This window comes from Myotis lucifugus, unplaced genomic scaffold (assembly GCF_000147115.1).
Source record: "Myotis lucifugus unplaced genomic scaffold, Myoluc2.0 scaffold_170, whole genome shotgun sequence".
In the NCBI taxonomy this organism is placed as follows: domain Eukaryota; kingdom Metazoa; phylum Chordata; class Mammalia; order Chiroptera; family Vespertilionidae; genus Myotis; species Myotis lucifugus.
This window is the reverse complement of record NW_005871218.1, coordinates 2,011,094-2,024,844: the sequence shown is the minus strand read 5'-3', so window position 1 is coordinate 2,024,844 and position 13,751 is coordinate 2,011,094. Positions and strand designations below refer to the sequence as shown.

The following is a 13,751-nucleotide window of genomic DNA, read 5'->3' as shown; positions in this document are numbered from 1 at the left end:
GACATCTAGGGGGTGGGGCTACGGGCAGTTGGGGGGGGGGTCGATCGGGGCCCAGCTTGGGCCGGTTGGCCGCCGCAGTGCGCATCATAGTGACCGGTCATTCTGGTCATTCCGCCGTTCTGGTCGCTGGGCTTTTATATACATATTAGAGGCCCGGTGCATGAAAATTCATGCACTGGAGAGGGTGGGTCCCCTCAACCCGGCCTGACCCCTCTCACAGTCCGGGAGCCCTCAGGGTCGGGAGGCGACCCAGCGATCAGGGGAAGGCGACGCCCCATCACACCTCTGCTGCTGCCACTGCCGGCAGCACAAGCCTCGGCTGCCCCTGGTTACCTGAGCCTCACCCGAGGCTTGCCTGCGCCAACGGCCGGCCCTAGATGGCTGGGCAGCCGACATCCGAGGCTTGCCTTGCCTACGGCCGGCCCTGGGGGGCTAAGGGGACTGGGGGTCTCTGGAAGCAGGCACGCGGGCCTGGCCTTGCCATGCGCCTACTGCCCCAGCGGAGCTGAGGGGATGGGCGCCGCCATCTTGTGGTGTGGGTGCCGCCATCTTTGAGGGCGTGTCAGTCAATTAGCATATTCCCTCCTTATTGGCTGTAGGTTCTGCCACCTTTGAGGGCGGGGCAGCAATTAGCATATTCCCTCTATTGGCTGTGGGCACTGCCATCTTGAGGGCGGGGCAGTCAATTGGCATATTCCCTCATTGGCTGTAGGCACTGCCACCTTTGAGGGTGGGGCAGCAATTAGCATATTCCCTCCTTATTGGCTGTGGGTACCGTCATCTTTGTGATGGCGTGAGGGTCAATTAGCATATCCCCTCTCTATTAGATAGGATATTAGTGTTCTGGTGCATGGATTCGTTCACACTGAAAGGAAATTAATTAGAAGAAATATTTTAATATCACTATTCGCCCTTTCTCTATAATAGATGTGTCAACCAAATTCACAATCGATAATGACAGATCGAAACACATGTGTGCTATTGGCACCAGCAAGAGCTTTATATGTATCATGCATGCACGAGTCAACTTAGCCTTTTATATATACAGAATAAACTTGCTTAATTAGACCTGCTTTCTGATTTTTAGCTAAACTTTTTCCAGCCCAGTGAAACACCCCAACTTCTCTTTCAGGTAATTGTCAGCAACACAGCAGTAAATATCAACATGAAGCAGAATATTATTATAGGTCACTCAGGGAGAACAAAGGGTAAAATATTTAACTGTAGCAGTGTTTGACTATATTCTGTGCAGTGAGAAAACCTGAAGTCATTTTCAAGTTCCACATTTCTTACTTTTTTCCAGTTGGTTCAAGTTTCTAAACTTTCTAAATCTCTGTTTTCCGGCTAATGAAAAGGCAATAGGATTCTACCAAGTCTCCTCTCTACCTACTCCAAGACTTCTGTGAGGATCAAATGAGATGAGGCATGGGAAAACGCTTAACAGACATTTGGTTAAACTGTAAAATGTTTGAACCTGGCTATAAAGCAAGTCTGGTTCATGGGCTGAAGAAATTCCAAGGAGGCTAGTTGCTAAGGAGAGGAAGCCAGGCATTGCTATGTAACATCATTACCTGGTGCCCATAGTGACGGTTTCTTTTGGGCTGGGCTGTGGGCCTCATTTTGTACCATGGGGTGGGGTGTCGCTCTGTGGTGGTGGCGGGGCCTGTGTCCCACTTGTGGGAAGCCAAGTGTTGGTTTGTTGGCACCAGGTCCGTGGTGCCGTTTATTTTTAAATGGCCAGTGGGCGTCATGGCAGCTCCTGCATTGAGCGTCTGCCCCTTGGTGGTCAGTGCACATCATAGCTACCAGTCGGACAGACAGATGGACACTTAGCCTTTATAGATAGATAGATAGATAGATATAGATTATGTATGCGCTTAGTTTTACACATAGAGATGTTATAACATTACACATAATGAATACATACATATATCTTAAGAACTATGTCTGTTCAGGGCACTATTCTTAGTTCTGTGGTGGGTCAACAAGATGAGCGATCAATCTCTGTCTCCAGAAGTCTGATAAGGGGATGCTTAATGACAGAATAAGGCACTACAAAGTTGTGGTAAGAGAGGTGCAGATTTCTTTCTCCAGAAAGTAGTGTACAGCCAAGGAGGAAGCTGATTTGGGCTGAATCTTGAGAGGCAGAACCAAAGTTAAAGCACATTTCTGGCGAAGGAATGAGCAATGTCATGGCAGCCAGAGTGCAGAGAACAGAGAGAGAGGACAATCTGATAAAGGTGAAAATAGAGGAGATTCAGCAAGTGAGATTAAAAAGGCAGATGTAAACGATACACATGATTTTGTTTTTTGGACAACTTGAATGACTTTAATACAGATAGTTTTAATATACATTCTGTCAGGTTACCTTAAATACACCTTAGATTTTTGTAAAAGGCATAATTATATCTTAAAATTTGGGTGTTTATCTTATAAGATGAAGAATTGTGTGTTGTTTTTATAAATGCACAGCACAATGGCCTGGAGCCTAGGTAAATGAGTCGGCTAGGAAAACATCTAATATAGAATCCAAAATAGAGCCCTGTATATGTTTATGTTTTTTAGAAATTCCTCACTTTTTCAGGTTGTATGTATGTGCAAATGGGCAGGCCTATTGACTCATTATTTCCCACGGAGTAATACAATCTTCAAATCGTAGACTTAAATATTTATTAAGTCACTATTGTGATTTTTTCCCTTAAGGACAATAGTCTAATAGGTAAAATTAAATGAATGAATGAAGAAAACAAGGTAGAGAAAAGATAATTAGAGAAACTGAAATTCGAGGCATATGAGAGTGATGAGAGACTCACTAATAACAGAAAAGAGACGAGATCCAGGAAGAGGAGGAAAAAGACTAATAGCTGGAATGATCTAATTAGTATTTTCCAAAGGTAGATGTGTATGTTTGTGTGTTGTGTGTGTACATGTCCCAGTAGTAAAAACAAGTATCCATTGGGATACAGTGCTCTATTAGTCCATTTATGTTCATTTTAGATTGGAAAATTATTTATATTTAATGTAGGGGTTCAAATTTATACCCCTATTTGGATGTGATATCAGAGTCATGTATAACATATGTACGTAATGGTTTTCAGAAGAGTAGGGGGTTTCCACAAAGTAACAGTGGCACTCCCATTCATTCATTCCATTTCTGAGATTTGCCATGTATTTGAGATTGCTACTGTCAGTTTGCTTGTGTTTGAGTATGTAGATTTATGGATTACATTATGTAATTTAAACCAGACTCCACAAAAACCTAATAACTTAAAAGATTTCTGCAAAGAAACTGAGTATAAGAAACATTAGTAAGAGTAGGAAACAAGCCTGGCTGGTGTGATTCTCAGTGAATTGAGCATTGACTCGTGCACCAAGAAGTCACTGGTTTGATTCCAGGTCAGGGCATATGCTTGGATTGCTGGCTAGATCCCAGGTAGAGGGCGTGTCGGGGGCAGTCGATCAGTGTTCCTCTCACATTGATGTTTCTATCTTTTCCCTCTCCCTTTCTCTTTCTCTAAAATCAATAGAAATATATTTAAAAAAAGAAAAAGAAAAAGAATAGGAAACAAGAAAATGGTAGAGCTGATACAAACTACTAAAATGAGCTTTCCCCTGCCATGATCTAATCATTGGAGAAGATGGCTGAAAAATTGAGATTACCGTATCAAGAAAGCTATTTGACACATAGGCGTACATTCAGTATTGGTATTGACAAGCCTTGCTCTAAGAGTAAAATGTGCCTTGAGATATTAGTTAATAATGATATAAAATCATCGTGATTAAAAGATTTAAAAATTAAACTAGAATGTTTTAAACAATACTACAGCATTGTAAATAATCTCCTTTAAAAAATGGTTTTGTGTGTTTTACAGTGTACATAATTCAGTAGCACATGTTAATTATCTATAGTAATAAAAGTGTAATATGCTAATTAGACCGGACGTCCTTCTGGATGACCTTCCGGACAAAGCCGCGGCGGCAGGGGCCGAGGCAGAGGCAGAGGCGGCCGCCCCGGCGGCGGGGGCCGAGCCCCTTGCATGGATTTCGTGCATCGGATCTCTAGTTTATAAATAAATAGAATGGATGTATGCCCAAACTTCTTTTCTGATAAGGATACTCTGCCGATTTGGGGATAACAGGTCACCCTATATGGCTTACAGCTCAAAGGTTCATGAAAAATTCATAGTGAAATAATGGATGTTCATAACATGACCCTGAGGTAAACAGAGCCTAGCTGTGATCTAAGTATTGTTTGGACTCAATCATAATATCTATAGAACATTTCTTCCATAGGTGTAGAAAGGATCTACCAACTAGCTCACAAGTGTCTTATACCAAAAAGCCTTGGGCTCATTCCTCTCTCTTGAAACACCAGAGGCTGGTGGGATAGCATATGTTGATATAACCCTCTGTAATTCTTAATTTCTAGATTTCCTTATAACTTAAGTTATATAGTAGCACTAAGGTTTTAGACAGCCATGGAGCTGTCAATCAGCACAAATGAGCGTTCCAGTCCATTACAGATAAAATCTGAGGGGAACAAACTTCAAGGGATTAAATTCTGAGTTATTCATATTCAGTGTATTTGCTGCATAATCTTTTTGGTATTTGTTGATTTAATTTACCTGTAAGGTGTATGAGGTGAAGCTCCTACATTGCTTTCTGTGGCATCAGCTTGTGCTCTCACAGGAAACTGTGCTCTGCTCTAGAACCTGCACTGGCCAGTGTCTCTCCCAAGAGTCACCACTGACAGGTGGTGTGAAAAACGATTTGTATTTACAAAAAGGGTTCATGGAAGATAATGTGCTGGGACTCAGCAATCGAGAAGACTGGGAAACTATACAAGATGTAAACTCTGAAGAGATTAAAGTTTAATAAGTTTTGATAGAAACTGTTTCAAAACCAATCATGTATTTCTCTTTATTAAGCAATATATAGAATATAAGTTTAGTACCATTCTTTATGGCTCGTGATTGTAGATTATTAGCATACTCTGTTGGGCCCTTTTACAATAATATTTGCATGAATTGAGCTGAATGTGGGTCAGTTTGTGCAGATTCATCTCGAGTCTCATTTTGTTCATTGTGCCAGTCTTAGGAATGTTATACAGATTCACTGCCTGCTCTTTCTTATGCATTCAGAAATTGATGCTATTGTTTATGATTATAATTGTTTAGGGGGAGAAAGATAGTCATTGGTGGAGAGCTTGAAGACATAAATGAAGATTATTTCATGCATGTAGAATTTGGCATGAGGAATCTTTTAAACTGAATTTGTTTTAGGGCACACTGAATATTTTACTTTCCTTTTTCTCAGCATCAGCAACAGCAACTTGTGATTGGTGGTACCGGATATTCAGTTGTACATCCCCACATCAATGCACTGCCAATGGTAAGAATTGCTCCCACTCTGAATGTAGAGTGTTTTAATGCTCTTTTTAGTATTCACTTATTTTTAACAATCTATTAAGGAAAGTTTCTCACATCTCACAAAATATACCTGTGTTCCCAAACTAAAGAAATGTTTTTAATATGTAATTTAAAGCACTTAAAGTATTTTTGATAACTTAATCCTATCTAATAAAGAGGGAATATGCAAATTGAACATCACAAATATGGCGGCGCCCAGCCCCTCAGCCCTGCCGGAGTCCCCCAGTCCTTTCAGCCCTGCTGGAGGGATGGCAGGCGTGTGATGCGGCCAGACCCGCCCTCAGCCCCCAGCCATGCAGGGCCGGCCGAGGCTTGCGCTGCTGGCAGTGGCAGCAGCAGAGGTGTGATGGGGTCGTTGCCTTCCCCTGATGGCCGGGTCGCCTCCCGTCCCTGAGGGCTCCCGTACTGTGAGAGGGGGCAGGCCAGGCTGAGGGACCCCCCCTCCAGTGCATGAATTCTCATGCATCGGGCCTCTAGTATAAAATAAAAAGGCAAACCTTTACTTTGAAGATTTCCATTATCTGTAGGTTTTATAACTTCTTGGTTATGGTTATCAGGATGAAAAGTATTATTATGTTGTGATAATACTGTATTTTAACAAGTAGACTATTTTGGGAATAGAATTTCCATGGTAAACTTAAGTTATAGTGGCAGTAATAACTTGTGTTTTTGTCTGTCATCTTATAGAATAGCCTGATTTTGCATATTGCATTTATCCTAATACAGGGGGTCCCCAAAAAGTACTTGATAATGAAATGTATTTTAATAAACACTGCCTTTATAATTACTCAGAGTGTGTATGTATTTTTTGGGACACCCTATATTTATAATTAAATGGCTGAAATTCTACCTGTTAGCTAGTGGATAATCTTCAGGAGAACCATTTTTATCTATTTAAAAATTTCACTCAGAAGCCTTGTGGAATAAGAGTCTGTCAGCTGTGTTATACAGCAGAAAGACCACTGGGCTCTGTAGGAGTTGGGATTTGCTTGCTTTCTTGCATGTGTCTTGGATGACTTTTGTCAAGTACTCATAAAATTTGATGATAGAATTGGACTAAATTTCTAGCTGTTGGCAGAATGATCTCATCACTGTTGATTAGAATTCAGAATGATTCTCCCTTACAAAAAGTAATTCCTTATCTAAATGGTATTGCTGTGTATTTGGGGATCAATAAATGGGATAATTAATTTTTACCTTTTGTTTTTAAAGAATTAATTACTTAAACAGTATCTTCCATTTCAAAATAGTGCATCATCAAAATTTTTAACAACATTTTATTAAATGTTTACATTAAACATTAAATCAGGGAGCTATGGAAACTGATAAAGGTTTATAGGATTTTGTGGGAAATGGTAGATGCATCAGTATGAAATTAAAAATTAACTGAAACCAGGATAATAGGGTGAGATAAGTTATCTGTGAAAATATTCCTAGGAGATGATTCATTTTAAAGATGGATTTGTCAGTGTGTTGATAAGAGGAGGATTTCCTTTGTCTAAACTATCTTTTGAATTCTTAAAAATGACTTCTCTCTCCCACTATGTCCCTCCCCTCCCCAGCCCTCCCCCTCTCTCTCTCTCTCTCTCTCTCTCTCTCTCTCTCTCTCTCTCTCGTAGCAGTTAATGGAGAATGTTGGGGAAAACATAATTTCTTTTTCTGTCTTTACCTAACTTGAAGGAATACATGGTTCATCATTAATTTATGAAACACTTGCTGGGTTCTTTAGGGTGGTTGGGTGACTCATTAACCATCATTAAATCTGCTATTTCCTCTGGAGCACCATAGAGTTTCTATTGTAAGAAGCAGCTCCATGGTAAATCATCTTTGGCATTTTGGACTATCTGCCCTTGGCGTTTTGTGTGAAGTTCACATTTGAAACCTGTTAGTTTACTAGGTAGGTTGTTGGAGTCTTAACTATTTGTGACATGTCTCCCTTGAGAATCAGTTGTGCAGGCTTTTGGACTCTGAGATGTAGGTGCCTATGCAACTGGCTGTCTCTTCTAAGTGCCTGTTCTTAAGTGAAGTTTTAAATGTGCTGCTCACACAGGATGTGTATTGTGTGTTTTGTTTTGTTTTTTTCTTTTTGGAACAACTCTCAGACTGTATTTTAAATCAGATCATCTCACCTTTGCCAATTTTATTGAAAATCATTTTTAAGTCACGACCACAGAAATTTACGTTTATGTATGTTAGTGTGTATTAGAAATGAAGGGCAAAATTACAACAAATTTGCTTATAATCTAGCTGAGGACACAAAAGCCGATCCTACACATTTGCATATGAAATTTGCACATTTGCTTGTAAATTTATAGATATTGGCCCGAATGATGGTTTTCCTCTGGACCTGAAAAATGCCATAGTGTTCAGGGTTATGCCTGTGTTGTGTAGTATCTTATCTTTTTTTCTTCTTCTTCTTCTCTCAACATGCCATAAAGGAATGCTTTGTGGGAACAGTTAACTCTACCACCCCCACACCCTCCCTCAACTTTGTTCTTGATATAATAACCATGAGGGATTCATAACATTCATTTTTGTCTCTTTCTTCACTTGCCTAGGTACAAGTTATTTTAACTCTAATTGTAACTTAAGTCATGATGATTTATAGCTACCTTCCTGTATTAATGATTTATACTACTTTCTATAATTATCTTATTACATTAATAGAACCCATTGCCAACAGATGTGTATTATTATTGTAACTTTTTATTGTGAAAAATTTCAAATATACACTAGAGAGAATAGCACAATAAACTCCCAGCTGCAATACTCATCAGTTTTGTTACTGATCATTTAATCATTTTGTTACCATTAACTCCCCCCCCCCCCCCTTGCACACACACACCTGATTATTTTGAAGCCAACACTAATAGCACATGATTTCATTCATGAATATTTTATTATGTATCTATGGAAGATATGGACTATTTAAAAATATATACCAAGATGCCATTACATACTTTAAAAATTGAGTTTTTTCTTTTTTGAAAAGGAATTTAAATATGCTTTTTAAAAATTGTGGTAAAAACATAAAATTTATCTTAACAATTTTAAGTGTGCAGTAAATGCAGTGTTAACTGTATTCACATTATTATACAACAGATCTTTCAAACTTTTTCATTTTGCAAAACTGAAACTCTGTACCTATTGCACCACAGCTCCCAATTCTTTCTCTTCTCCAGCCATTAGCAACAAGTTTACTTTTTGTTTCCACTAGTTTGACTACTTTAGCTACTTTTTATAAGTACGTGTGTTTCTTTTGTGACTGGCTTATTTAAAGCAGAATGTGCTATAGGTTTATGCATGTTATAGCACGTGACCGGATTCTCTTCTTTTTAAAGGCTGAATAATATTCTATTGTGTGTGTGTATCATATTTTCTTTATTCATCAGCAGTGGGCATTTGTGTGCTTGTACCTTTGACTATAGTGAATAATGCTGTGATGAACATGGGTGTGCATATATCTCGTTTAGATATTGCTTTCAGATCTTTTTGGCTATATAACCGAAGTAAGATTGCTGTATTATGTGGTAGTTCTAGTTTTAATTTTTTTGAGGCACCTTTATATTGTTTTCCAAAGTGGCTGCATCATTTTATAATCTTAACAATAGTACACAAGGGTTCTGATTTCTCCGCATTCTTCCAATACTTGGGATTTTCTGTGGGTTGTTTTATTTTTTGGATAGTGGTCCTCCTAATTGGTATGAGATGATGACAGTAATTTCTTAGTATCATTATTTAACCATTTGTTTGTTTCCTCACCTGCTCATAAATAGTGTTTCTACAGAATCACAACAAAATCCATGTATTTGGTTGGAATATACAGTTTATGCTTTTAACTTTATTAATTTTTCCCTTTTATGGGAAAAACCTATAAGGTTTTCTCATTTTGTGTTTCATTAATTGCATTCCTGTAGTAAAATACCTCTTTCCCTTGTATATTTTGGTAAATTGGTAGTTAGATCTAAAAGCTTAATCTGATTCAGGGTTTTTTGCTTTATTTGGAGGGCATCATATTTCATGGGTGGTGCTATGTAATTCCTTGAAGAATCACCTAGTATTTGGTTGTCTCTAATTGTTATATTAGGTGGCCACTGCTGATCATTGCCTTGATCCATTATTTCCATGAGTGTACAGAATGTTGACATCCTAATTGAATCAAGTCTTTATTATCTGTAATATTTCTACAAAGAGAAACTTCCCTCATTGGATATTCGATTCCCTGGTGGCACAGTTGGCACAGCAAAGGCATACTAAATGCTTGATTCTTTCCTTTAATTATGAATTTAAAATACTGGGTTGTTTCCTAGAATCCTGGAAAAGTAGACCAATGAGGATTTTAAGATGTCATTGTGAGCTTATGGATTTAAATACTGGATGTTTATTGCATGTAGTTTTTATTCTTGTTCCTATGGATGCTTCATTGTCTTGGCTGAAGGAGCCTTTTTGACAGTGACTTTCCTAAAAAATAAATATTTGTTAATACATCAATTTGAAATGATACATAACATCTACCATTTTTTAGGTGCTACCCAAAGTAGAGATGGATATTTATTTCAAAACCAGACTTTCTGCGTCCTTATCTCCCTGCCATGTAACAAGGCAGACTTCATTACCACCACCAATATGGTGTGTTTGTGTGTGTGTGTGTGTGTGTGTGTGTGTATGGCAGATTACTCATTGAGACACTGTGGCCCTTGTTTGCTGTTGCCTCCCCTCCCCTGGCCCTTCTCCTCTGCATGTAGACCTGTGATCTATAGTGTGGTAGCCACTAGTCATATGTAGTTGTTGAGCACTGGAAATATGACTAATCATAATTGAGATGTGCAGCAAATATAACATGGCATGCTGGAATCTGAAGATAATTTTTAAAAAGTAAAATCTTGATTAAAATCTTGAATTATAAGAAATATTTTGATATATGGGTTAAATAAAAATTTGTTATTAAATTCAATCGCCATCTTTTCTTTTTTAAATTTTCTTATCTATAGAAAATTTAACATTTAGATGATTTGCATTGTGGCTTGCATTGTGACATTATTGTTCTAAACTTTGCTAGTCTCAGCTACCTGCCCTATATATTATGCTTATTTGCCAGAAACAAGTAATTAGTACAATGAAAACCTGGCTAATGCTAAGATCTGGGGAAACTAGAATGACCCTCAGAGGGTTCCTAAAATTAGATCATGGGACTACATTTTACAGCTAAATTGACATTACTCATTGAATGGGCCCTCATTTTGCAAAGGAGATACTAAGGCTTAGAGAAATGATGCCATATCACATACTTTGTCAGAGTTACAGACCAAGACTTGAACCAGATCTCCTCATTTGCAGTCCAGCACTTAAAAAGAATTCTGTCATACAAATTATACAGAATCTGGATATTCTTCAAAGGTTAATCATGAGCTTCCACAGGACCTCTGGAGGACATAGAATAGGATTAAAGCCTCTTGGTTAGAGATCTCTAGACCAGCGGTGGCTGAGTGGTCCGCGAGGTCCGAAAGGTTGATGACTGCTGGTTTAAGGAAACCTTTTGGAGCCGTGGTCGTCAACCACTGGTCCGCGGACCACTAGTGGTCCGTGAGATCCGAAAGGTTGGCGAACACTGTTCTGGACGGTTTTGTTACGGTTAAGAACTAAAGATGCAAACTGTCAGGAAAATTTTTTTAATTTAAAACTAGACTTTCCCCCCATATATTTGAATTCTCTTATTCAGAAAGATGAATTATTCAGTGTTGGCTCTCTTCTGTCTACATTTATTATCTTATAAAATCATTCTCCCTCTCCCCTCAATTTTTCACTTATAAAGTTTTCATTTATTTCTTTTTATACTTTCCAGTGTGTACTTTATCTTGTGGAGAGTGGATAAAGTAGCTGCCGTAATGAATGTCTTTGATCATTCTCATCTCTGGATCATATCAAAATTGGTATCTGTTAATTGCCTTTTTCTTTCAGAATTGTTCAGAATTTCCTGATTCTTTGTATGTTGTGATTTTTTTATTGTATCCTCTTGGGAGCATGATTATTATTTTTTTCTTCTGATTAAAGCAGGTGATCAGTATGGTTAGGTTTAAACTACAAGTTCTGTTACTCCAGTGGTTCCAAAGTTTGTTGGTTCATTTTTCAGGCCTTTGCTGAGCTGCTTTGGGTCTGTTCCTCATATATATCACTCAGGATTAGTGTGGGACACAAACAGTGGCTGATATCTTTAGTTCTCCAGATCTTTGCTTCTTAGGGTATGTTCTACATCAGTGGTTCTCAACCTTGGCTGCACATTAGAATCACCTGGGAATCTTTTTAAAATCCTGATTTCTGGGCCTCACCCTCCGGAAATTCTGTTTCTTTGATATGGGTTGGGGCCACAACATTAGTAACAAAGAAACAGAATTTCTGGAGGATGAGGCCCAGAAATCAGGATTTTAAAAAGATTCCCAGGTGATTCTAATGTGCAGCCGAGGTTGAGAACCACTGTTCTACGCAGACACCCCAAGGTGTCTTGGGACTTCGTTGGTTCATACGCAGGAGTACAGGATCCTCTCCTTCAGCTTTCATACTCTCCACCTGACGAAGGCCTGTTTTCCTGGTTTAGTTTGTTTGTTTTTTTATTGAAACGGCTGGCTTAATCAAGCTTTTGAGAGGGAAAAAAGCCAACAACCCCAAAATAGGAATATCAATTACAGTCTTGAGCAAGTGAGTTCAAGGGAATAATAGGGAGGTGTAGTTCAAAAAATGAAGAATTGGCTTTCATCAGACAAATTCTTCCACACACCCTGACCACAGTCTCTGGATAATGATTGAAATAAACATTATGAGGGCACTGTCAAACAAACAAAAACAAGTAGGCGCTGGACTAGCCATGGGTGAGTTTCCTGTCTTAATGGTTTTGCCTGAGGGAAGGTTCCTGTTGGCTTGTTGGCAGTCATCAGACTACACAGCAGCTGCAGAGTAATGAGACAGCAGGAGGAAGAGGGAGGAAATCCCAGAACCACAGAGGTAGGGCACCAAATACCCTATATAACCTCTGCCAAAATGGGGCCGACTTCTCACCTCAGAACAGTTCAGGTGTCTGTCAACATGAGAATACATAAACAAGCTGTGCTGTCTTTGTACAACAGAATATTACTGAGCAATTGAAAGGAACAAACTATTTATTGATGCCTATAGCAACCTTGAAACATGCTTAGTGAACGTAGCCATACATAAAACAAGACATTCATGTATGATTTCCATTTATATGATGTTCGAAAAACAAAAACATGCAAATTTCATCTGGAGGAAGCAGAACTAAATTATGTTGGAAAGAAGTAGTCGTCATGGCTTAGAACTGGATGCCTGAGTTTTGGGGACAGGAACTAATTGGGAAAGGGCGTGTGGGAACTTTCCAGGGCACTGGTAATGTCCCGTGTTCTCTTAGGAAGAGCATATGCGAGTCAAAGCTGACTGAATGGTACAGCTACCTGTATTCATTGTTTGTGTAAATTCTTTAAAAGAAAAACCATTTTACTTTGCTATAGTTAATGATAGGCAAGCTGAAGAATAATATATGGGGAATTATACTGAGGCCTGCAACTTCTTTTAAAGTGCTTCAAAAATTAAGACCGGTGAATAGATGTGGGAAAACAGATACAAGGTAATATTAATTTTAAAGTCTTGGTGGTGGCTCTGCAGTTTTTTCATTTTTTCTGTATGTCTGTACATTTTTATAATAAAATGTTATAAATATACCAGTAGTTAGTATTTCTCTAAAGCAGATTCCTCTTAATATTTAATGGTTTCATCAAACTTGATATTATTTCTTTAAATTTGAAAATAGTTTGAATTGATCAGTGACATTTTTCTGCCTGTGCACTGAGCTCTGAACTGTTTAGATGCAGAAAGATATAGGAATATAAACAATAAAAGTGAGAAGACAAAACATATCCACATAATAATTTGATTACCTCAAAGTGACACAGCAAAGACTCATTAAGATAATTTATAATACATAAATTCTGAGGGAATGGATACATAATTAGAGTATGCTCAGAGTCAAGTATGATTAATGGGAGATGGACTCCCTGGGGTTGCTTATTTTGAACAAGTTTTGAAAATGCTATTAGAGAAAATTACTAGATTCTCTTTCCATTCTTTTAATTGACCAATTGTCAGTTATGAATAATGGCTTAGAACACATTTTTTTAGTGTGATGTATTCATTTTTCAAAGAAGGAAGTCTGCTTAATTTTTATGCTAGAATTGTTAGCCAAATTGGGTGATTAGAATTTGTTTTTAAAGATAATCTATTTTAGGAATATGGTTAACAGTATATTAATGAGTTTTG

The 13,751-nt window shown here is 38.3% G+C and overlaps 1 protein-coding gene across 1 annotated transcript in view; it reads left to right on the top strand.

Moving 5' to 3' along the window:
- TBL1XR1 (transducin beta like 1 X-linked receptor 1) overlaps positions 1-13,751 on the top strand; it is a 152,949-nt gene that overhangs the window by 80,921 nt on the left and 58,277 nt on the right. The window contains 1 exon segment of the mRNA XM_023760055.1: positions 5,317-5,391. The gene's annotated coding sequence lies outside the window, so the exon portion shown is untranslated.